Consider the following 10,595-nt stretch of genomic DNA (forward strand, 5'->3'; position numbering starts at 1 on the left):
ACAGTGTATGGCACAGAGGAATAAATCATTTGATTTTTGTCCAAGTTATTATTTTTTTTTAAGATTTTATTTATTTATTTGAAACAGAGAGAGAGAGATCACAAGTATGCAGAGAGGCAGGCATAGAGAGAGAGAGGAGAAAGCAGGCTCCCCGCTGAGCAGAGAGCCCAATGTGGGCCTCGATCCCAGGACCCTGAGACCATGAGCTGAGCCGAAGGCAGAGGCTTAACCCACTGAGCCACCCAGGCGCCCCAAGTTATATTTTTTGAGGAAATCCCAATAAATGCTCACTGAATGCATCCAATGACTGGCATCTTTCATTATTAATTATGCACATGGTGTTATTTGTTAGAAATCAAAAGAATTTAACATTATGTCTTGAAATTGCTTTCTCTCTCAAACACATAATGGTAACTTTCATGCAAAGATCTAATTCCTTGTTTATAGCAGCAATGTCCACAATAGCCAAACTATGGAAAGAGCCTAGATGTCCATCAACATATGAATGGATAAAGATGTGATACACACACACACACACACACACACACACACACACACACACACACAGTGGAATACTATGCAGCCATCAAAAGAAAAGATATCTTGCCATTTGCAACAACGTGGATGGAACTAGAGGGTATTATCCTGAGTGAAATAAGTTAATCAGAGAAAGACAATTATCATATGGTCTCCCTGATATGAGGAATTTGAGAGGCAGACTGGGGGGGTTGGGGATCAGGGAAAGGAAAAATGAAACAAATTGGGATCGGGAGGGAGACAAACCATAAGAGACTCTTAATCTTAGGAAACAAACTGAGGGTTGCTGAAGGGTGGGAGGGATTGATAGGGTGTTGGGTTATGGACATTGGGGAGGGTATGTGCTATGGTGAGTGCTGTGAAGTGTGTGAGCCTGACGATACACAGACCTGTACCCCTGGAGCAAATGATACATTATATGTTAATAAAAATAATTTTTAAAAAAGATCTAATTCTTGAAATTCAGTGACTGGGGAAAAAACAATGTGCAAAAATACTCATAGTTTTAAAATAATTTTAAATTATAAAAAATAACTTTTAGGGGCACCTGAGTGGCTCAGTGGGTTAAAGCCTCTGCTTTCGGCTCAGGTCATGATCCCAGGGTCCTGGGATTGAGCCCCGCATCGGGCTCTCTGCTCGGCAGGGAGCCTGCTTCCCTTCCTCTCTCTCTGCCTGCCTCTGCCTACTTGTGATCTCTCTCCGTCAAATAAATAAAATCTTTAAAAAAAAAAAACTTTTAGTTATAAATCCTTAAATTCTAAATATGCAATCCTATATATGCAGAGAAAATGTTATATCACAGCAATATGCCTTCATGACAAAATATTCCATATCAACTTTTCTACATTCAAAGGGGGGCTCACACTAATGTCCCCAAGGCCAAGAGTCACATGCTGTATGGATTTGAGCCAGTCAGGTACCCCCTTCTCCATCTCTACATTTTATTTAAAATAACAACTTCCCTACATTTTAAATAACAACAATACTTTGAGTTTCCAGAATGTGCAAACTAGAATCTTTCTTTTTTATTTTATTTATTTATTTGATAGAGCACAAGCAGGGAGAGTGGCAGAAGGAGAGGGGAAAGCAGACTCCTTGAGGTGCAGGGAGCCCAATGCTGGGCTCGATCCCAGAACCCTGAGATCATGACTTGGGCTGAAGGCAAATGCTTAACCAAGTGAGCTACCCAGGCATGCTGGAATCTTTTAAAAACAATTGAATTAGGGGCATCTGGCTGGCTTAGTCGGAAGTGCATGCAACTCTTGATCTCAGGGTCTTGAGTTTGACCCCCACATTGGGTATAGAGTCTACTTAAAAAAAATTTTTTTAATCATTAAAAAAAATAAAAACTAAAAACAACTGAATGGTTATATTGTCTTTGGTGGGAGGATTTTTTAAAAAAATAAAAGCAATCACAAAAGATTGCTTGAATAGACTGAATAAAAATTTTGAATTTATTATATCACAAAATGTACTGATTGACGAGTATATGTAAAGTTGGGAAATATATCGGCAATAAATATGCCAAAGAATTTATGTCTTTAATGTTAAAGGTGCATATATATTGTTGGGGTGTGTGTGTGTGTGTGTGTGTGTGTGTGTGTGTATATATATATATATATATGAAATTTAATGATACCAATTAAAAAATGTCAGTAGAAAATTTGGTAAATATATAAAGGCATTTTATACAAATCGACTCACTAATATCAAAGAAACAAATGAGCACTTTCAATCACATTGGCAAAGAACCTCCAAAAGATAATAGTACTGGCAGTGTCTAGTGTAAATTAACATAATAATTCTAGAAATTAATTTGTCAATGTGTATCATGAGTTTTAACATTGTCAGAGTAATAAATGAAGCCAGATCTATCAGATTTTAAAAACTCCAGTAAAATGAGGAGTTGGCACAAAAGAAGGGATAAGGGGCACCCAGGTAGCTCAGTCATTAAGCGTCTGCCTTTGGCTCAGGTCATAATTCTGGGTCCCTGGGATGGAGCTCCACGTCGGGCTCCCTGCTCAGCTGGAAGCCTGCTTCTCCCTCTCCCACTCCCACTCCCCCTGCTATCTGTCTCTCTCTTGTCAAATAAATAAATAAAATCTTTAAAAACAAATACAAAAGAATGGATAAGGTCAAATGTTTAATTGAACAGATTGGAGTCACCAAAAATAGATTCCTATTCAGATGGGAATTTAGAATAAGAAAAGGCAACATTTCAAATCAATCAGGAAAAAAAAGATTATTTAGTAAGTGATGCTGGACAACTAGCTAGCTATTTAAAAAAGAAAACAAAACCATATAGCTTTCCTTATTCCTTACATCAAAATAAGTTCTAGGGGCGCCTGGGTGGCTCAGTCAAGTAAGCATCTGCCTTTGGCTCAGATCCAGGGTCCTGGGATCGAGCCCCACACAGGGTTCCCTGCTTAGTGAGGAGACTGCTTCTCCCTCTCCCTCTGTCCCTCCCCCCACTCACATTCTCTCTCTCAAATAAATAAATCTTAAAATAAATAATTAAATAAATCTTAAAAATAAAAAACTAAAAAACAGAATAATCCACAAAGACAAAAGGCAAATGGTAAACACCTATGACAAGCTGATTTCCATAATAGAGAAACTGACTATATAAATGAACACGAAAATATAGAAAAATGGACAAAGGATATAAGCAGTTGACAAGAAAAAATATAAGTGGTTAGTAAACAAAAAATGTGTATTTCATATAAAAGTTAAGAAAGATAAACAAAAATTTAAAAGATACACTAATTTTAGGGCGCCTGGGTGGCTCAGTGGGTTAAAGCCTCTACCTTCGGCTCAGGTCATGATCCCAGTGTCCTGGGATCGAGCTCCCCATCAGGCTCTCTGGTTGGCAGGGAGCCTGCTTCCTCCTCTCTCTCTGTCAAATAAATAAATAAAATCTTAAAAAAAAAAAAACTTATAAATTTTTTTAAAAAGATACATTAATTTTAAGCTATCATTTTGGCAAAAATGAAAGACTTTGATAATAACCAACATCTGAAAATATATACCGAACCAGCACTCATACATTTCATGCATAAAGTAGAGCACACTTTGTATAGAACAATTTGGGAGTATATGTCAAAATTAGAAATTGCATAACCTTCGGGGCGCCTGGGTGGCTTAGTCGGTTAAGCGTCTGCCTTTAGCTCGGGTCATGATCCCGGGGTCCTGGGATGGAGTCCCATGTCAGTCTCCCTCTGCCACTTCCCCTGCTTGTATGCTCTCTCTTGCTCAAATAAATAAATAAAATCATAAAAAAAGAAAAAAATTTGCATATAATGAGGATTATAAATTATAGTGCTATTTATAATAGCAAACACTGGAAACAACCTAAATGTTCAATGACATGACTAGCTAAAAAATTATTGTATGTCCATGTGGTAGAATATTAGTCATTAAGCATATTTTCCAAGATTTTTAACAACATGGAAGAAATCTTACATTATCAAGCTGAGTGGAGAAATGCAGAATATAAAAAAATTGTCCCAATTATGTGAAAAAAAAATTGCATGTATATCTGCAAAATCCAATTAGAAAATATGTTAGAGTGTTTATCTCTGGGTTCTAAGATTTTGGCTGACACTCATTTTGTTCTTTAAATTTTTTGATACTTCTAATTTTTTTATAATAAATATGCATCTCTCTTCCATTAGAAAAAAATTAAGTCATGGAAACTGAGTTGGGTGTCTACCTAGAACTTATAAGCAAGTGGTAGAGTTTAATAATAAGATGACTTCTCCTAGCAATAGCCACCCAAAATTTGTAAACACCCCACACCCATACCTAAAGGAAAGAAAAAAGCAAACTTCAAGACAGAAAACAGAAAATAATTCAATGACCAATACCAAAACACTGGACAGAAGAGGCAGTTGGCAGTAATCTAGATAAGATACCCAGAAAGCTAAGAATTCCAACTACAAAAGTACCAGGATCACTTACTTTCAAGGAGATTTTAAAATGAAATATCAGGGCGCCTGGGTGGCTCAGTGGGTTAAGCCGCTGCCTTCGGCTCAGGTCATGATCTCAGGGTCCTGGGATCGAGTCCCGCATCGGGCTCTCTGCTTGGCAGGGAGCCTGCTTCCCTCTCTCTCTCTCTCTCTCTCTCTGCCTGCCTCTCTGCCTGCTTGTGGTCTCTCTCTGTCAAATAAATAAATAAAATCTTAAAAAAAAAAAAAAAAAAAGATTTAAAATGAAATATCAACTGCAGAAAGCAAAACACAAGACTGTTACGACTTTTAAATGTGAATAAAGAAATAAGATGACTAAGATAGCTTTAAGAGGCAACACAGATAATCAGAACCAAGAATCAGAGATAATGAGGATAAACCACCCCCGTAAATTCAAATCCCAAGTGACTTATTAAATCGTGATAATAAAACAAAGAAGAGTGAAATATCTAGAAAACGGGAGATAGAATACTAAGGACTACCACAAGATCCAGAAACACTCTGTGAGTAAACAAAGAAACAAACAAGCAGAAATAATAGTAAGTGGGGGAGAGCACGCATACATATAATCCATTTTAAAGCCATGATACCATAAAGACGTCCACTGAGCAGCAAACCCACCAAAGCGACACACAACATACAGCCTGTCAGGTTTGCGAACATTTGAAAGAGAAGAACCATTTTCCACATTGCATGCCCCTATTTACAGCTGCTGTGAACCGAGGGTGGAACCTGCTGCAAAGTTATCTCTAAGTACCCAGCCTCTGGCTCAGCACCATTATTAAATGAATAAAAGAATAGTCACTTAAAGACGGAGAGACTGAACTCTATGCTGGAGGAGAAGGAGGAAGAGGGAGAAAGTAGAAAGTACATTCTGCACAGAACTGTAGATTTTTATCACCTAGCCAAACGTTCCTGCCTCGGTACATTTTAATACATGTGATGTGAAGTCAGAGGAAGGGAGATGCAAGTGTGCTCCGCATGCTCTCGGATCTCAGACACACCACCAACTTCGAGAAGGCTTCTGTGACCTCAACTGTAACACTGAACTTGGTTCCGGGCTGACCATTATAAATAGGGTCCAGGGTAAATGTTTTTTAAAAAACTGTTCTAATGGGGCGCCTGGGTGGCTCAGTCATTAAATGTCTGCCTTCGGCTCAGGTCATGATCCCAGGGTCCTGGGATTGAGCCCCGCATCGGGATCTCTGCTCAGTGGGGAGCCTGCTTCTCCCATTCCCACTCCCCCTGCTTGTGTTCCCCCTCTTGTGTCCCTCTCTGTCAAATACATAAATAAAATCTTTTAATAAATAAATAGAACAGTTCTAATTAGAAGGAAATAAAAAATGGGTTTATCCCAGCTAGGGACAGTTAAATTTATATCAGTTAAACTTACATCACCACTGAAATCAGAGGAGACTCTTTAAACATGCTTTTGCTGGAAGTCAGAGTATTTTAAAACATTTTTATGACCAAATATAACCCCTAATATGGCAAAAGAAACATGAACAGAATGAGAGTGTGACAAAATGTCACAATAAAGCCTTACCATGTTTCAGGTACAAAGAATTAATACAAACATACAAATCAATAGCTAAATTACATTCAACAGGAAATTAAAAAGAGATGGCAAATTATATATAAAAAATTAACACCACATACAAGTCATTGCATAAAAGTACTTTCTTGATGGAATTAAATATAAATTAAAACACTGTTGAGGGGGAGCGCCTGGGTGGCTCAGTTAAGTGGCTGCCTTTGGCTCAATTCATGATCCCACAGTCCTGGGATCAAGTCCTTGCATCAGGCTCCCTGCTCAGCGGAGAGTCTGCTTCTCCCCCTCCCTCTACCTGCCGCTCTGCCTGCTTGTGTGCTCTCTCTCTCTCTCTGTCAAATAAATAAATAAAATCTTAAATAAATAAATAGAACCCTGTTGAGGTTTAGGATGCATGAATTGCATTCCTGCATGCCTTTTCCCTGTCATTTCTTAGATCCTTAACACACTGAGCCTGGGTGTGGACATGTGGCTCGCCTTGACCAATGGGACCATAAAAAACTCAACACAGAAAAGCAGCTTTCAAAAATTGCTTGTGCGGGGCATCTGGGTGGCTCAGTGGGTTAGGGCTTCTGCCTTCGGCTCAGGTTGTGATCCCGGGGTCCTGGGATGAAGCCCCGTGTCAGGTTCTCTGCTCAGCGGGGAGCCTGCTTCCCTTCCTCTCTCTCTGCCTGCCTCTCTGCCTACTTGTGATCTCTGTTAGATGAGTAAATAGAATCTTTAAAAAAAAAAATTGCTGTGCATTCCTGCTCCTCTATTGGACCTTGGCCGTCACCCTGAGACTATGCCCAGGCTGGCCCGCAGAAGGGTAAAGGAGGGATGTGGGAGATGTGCGAGGGAGTGCGGAGTCTGTCCATCTAGGATCTCTAGAGCAGTGGGCTGACTGGCCACAGATGCTTGAGCAGGCTCAGCCAGGGTCAGTGGAGGCCACCTAGCCCAGCTCAGCCCAACTGCCTGTCAACTGTTTGTCATGCAAATTAATAAATGGTTGGGTTACTGTTTGGTTCTGGCCTTTAAAGAACAGCGTTACTGAAGGGTAATGGACAAATGATACACTATACTCATTTCAAGTGTATTAATTTGGTAAGGTTTAACGTGTGAACGCACCCATGAAACCATCACCACGATCAAAACCATCACCAACCTGCTCGACTGCTGGATGGTCTTCCAAAGTGGCTGTACCATTTTGCATTCCCCGGGCCCCCAGCAATGAATAAGAGTTCTTGTTCTTCTTCCTTACTGACATTTAGTGTTGTTACTGTTTTAGACGTTAGGAGTATAGTGGGGTTTCGTGGTCGTTTAGCACATTCCTTTGCCGCTGTGCCTTCCTGGTAGCCTCTCCTCCAGACGTGAAAAAACAAAACAACAGACGCACAAACAAAAAAAAGCGTAATAATGTCCTTATGTGACATCCTTGGCCAACAGTGTAAATGAATCCACAGTGTAATGGGCTGATTTATAAAGTGTTTGGACCTTACGGGGTCTCGATGCTTTACTGCTTAAAAAGACGGTTCTCAAAAAAAAAAAAAAAAGGCCAGAATCACAAAAGAAATGACCCATAATATCTGGTCTTTAACGAAGTCCTATTGAAAAGGGTCACCCAACAGTTAAATGCCAAGTTCCCTACCCTGTGACAGATATTCAAATTCAGACACACTTAGCTACTGCGGAAAACACGCAATTACCAGCACGGTAGACACTGTCCTGCGACAAAGGGTCTTGCTCCAAAATGCACAGAGCATGAATCAAGAGTGCCCGTCATCTGAGAGCACTGTGCATTAGAACTTCACGGGGACACAAACGTCATCATCTGCAATGTAACGCTGGGGAAATGTGGTTGTTGGATACTGAGTGAGTCCCTCCACTCCCCGGTCACACCCAGTGTTCTGGGGATGGATGGGGCTCTGTCACCCTGACCTTTAATGGGCACTGTCTTCGTGAGGCCTGACTCAAAGTTGGGAAATACTCAGCCCTGGTTTGGGTGCTGAATTAGGGTCTCTAAGAACATGGGTCAGAGGAAAAACAGCCAATAAAGGTAGAAAAGACAGAAAATATGTCATCCTTGAAGGAAATTACTTTACCCACAGTTAGGCATATACATAAACCCACTGGGAATGTGTCCCTTTACAATAAAGCCCACCGAGTGTGCACAATTGGTCAGACCACTGACTTTCTCCATAGCGCTGGTAGTGAGAATCTATCTATCTATAGCCTTCAGCGGCTTCTCACATAAAGAGAACAAAGTCTGTATCTTGCCCTAGAAGTCGAAGCTTCAGTCTATGCCCACTCTATGTTCTCATCTTATTTCTCTCTATCTCCAAATCAAGCCCTCTGCTTCAGTCAACCGGTGATGTTCCCTGTTCCCTCCCCACGGACTAGGAACACCTCGTTCTGGACATCTGTTCCCACCTCTCCTGAGGCCCTGCTCCATCCACCTTCCCACCCCCAACCACCACCAATATCACTCCCGTGGACACTCATCTAGCCCTCCCAGAACCCCCTACTCATTTCTGTATTCATCCACATAATTTCAGCTACTTTAATATATGACTTTATCTTGCTTTCCCACTCTGATGTCTGAGCGTGGTACCTGTTGTTACCACGGTGAGCAGGCCAGGGCTCTGCCAGCAGTCAGCGCTCCAAGTCTTGCTGGGAAAGGGGCTTAGGGATCACCTTAGGCAAGGCCCAGCCAACCCTAATCCGTAGGAATCTTCTGCAGATCTTGTCAAAATGCAGACTGGGATTCCGTGGGTTTTGGGTGGAACCTGAGCTTCTGCCTTTCTCACCACCTCCCGGGGGGGCTGGTGCTGGGGTCCAGGTCCCACACTGCAGGAGGTTGTGAGGACCAAGGCCCGCAGGACTGAGATGACAGTCCTGGATGAGGGGCTGTCGGCAGAAAGAACAGGGCGATGGCAGATTCGAAGTCTCCAGGGCAGCGCCACTCAGCTCCAGCAACAATGGAGAACTGAGATTGACAGATCTAACTTCCAGAGAAGCTGCAAATCTGCATCCTCATGTAGAACGCTCCAAATTTTATTTGTGGGCAATTAATTCAAATCCACGTTTGAGAGGATCTGTACAACATCACCCTAATCTCTTGAAAGGGCCCTCTGTGTGACCGAATACTGGTCTCAGTCTTTGCTCTGTTGGAAGTTTTAGTTTTCTTTCTATAACAGGCTTTATGTAGAGACCAGATTTTTCAAACTGAAAACATGTTCTAATGAAAAAAATTAAGTCTGTAGCCCTAACAACATTCAACCTGCTAGTTTATATGTAATTAGAACAATGATCCCTAAACTTTGGGATCAAACCACCCCCCCCCAAAATTGGGGGAACCAAATTGCAGTACCAACATTTCAATATGCTCAATAAGGATATTTATTTTTTATTTATTTTTTAAAAAGATTTAATTTATTTATTTGACAGAGAGAGACACAGTGAGAGAGGGAACACAAGCTGAGGCAGAGGGAGAGGGAGAAGCAGGCTTCCTGCCGAGCAGAGAGCCTGATGCAGGGTTCGATCCCAGGACCCTGGGATCATGACCTGAGCTGAAGGCAGACGCCCAATGACTGAGCCACCCAGGCGCCCCTCAATAAGGATATTTAAAAAGTCTACTCCCAGTATCTTTTCATATGAAGGACATTGTAAAGCCAAAACATGTAGGAAGAACATAAATCTTAGATCAAAGGAAAATTCTTTAAGCAGAATGAATTGTAGTTTCAAGGAAAAGCTACACCGTCCTAGTTTTCCTAATTTTGTGTCAGTTAAGTACAAACTTTGATTCAAGTTCTGGTTTGATCCCTCAATTATCACTAATTATCAATTATCAATCCCTTCTGTTTACAGGACATGAAACAAAGATTCCCCTAAAACTAACTGTATGACTTCCTCAGTGCCACCTGCCGCTGGACTGTGCCCTCCACTGTTCTTGCCATTGGGGTTACAATTTTGTGATAATTCACCTCCATTTTATTTAATGATGGTACCTTTACTTGAATCATCATTGATCATTTGGAAGTCCTTATTTAGAAACTTGCTTTAAATCAGGAGAAATGATCTGATTATAGGGAGCACCTCAAATTGTGTAAATTCTAGTCATGGACGTTGCTTGTTCTCTACTACTACTCACAACCAAGAATGGGAAATTGTGGGACTGAATCTTCAACAGGAGCAATTTGGTTTGTTGGAATGTTTTAACAAGAATAATGGTCATTTTTCATTACTTGCCAAATATTTAAAAAAGTATAATCTTACAGAAGGGTAAACAAAGTAAAAGTAATACCTACTATCCGAATTTCACATTTGTTATTAAAGTACACTTTACCAAGTAAATTCATAATCATATATGTGAAATATTTTGTAAACCAACTTTAATAAATATCTTCATATTTTCTAGAAATTAGAGATTTTTATATACCAGTTAATCATACAAAGTCCCAGAACATGCAGACCCTCATTTATTGATCTGGAGCCTTCCTGAACATTTCATTATTATAAGGGAGGAAAAATATTTTTTCCTCTACCTTTTTAAGGTCTTG

At 40.5% G+C, this 10,595-nt stretch overlaps 1 protein-coding gene across 1 annotated transcript in view; it reads right to left on the minus strand.

The window, feature by feature from the left end:
• Nucleotides 1–7,230, minus strand: part of LOC111155869 (solute carrier family 3 member 1) — a 41,958-nt gene extending 34,728 nt beyond the window's left edge. The window contains exon 1 of the mRNA XM_022516311.1: nt 7,202–7,230. The gene's annotated coding sequence lies outside the window, so the exon portion shown is untranslated. The remainder of the gene's footprint in view (nt 1–7,201) is intronic.
• Nucleotides 7,231–10,595: the final 3,365 nt, after the last annotated feature.

This window comes from Enhydra lutris, unplaced genomic scaffold (genome assembly GCF_002288905.1).
Source record: "Enhydra lutris kenyoni isolate GAN:26980312 unplaced genomic scaffold, ASM228890v2 scaffoldscaffold44, whole genome shotgun sequence".
Taxonomy (NCBI): domain Eukaryota; kingdom Metazoa; phylum Chordata; class Mammalia; order Carnivora; family Mustelidae; genus Enhydra; species Enhydra lutris.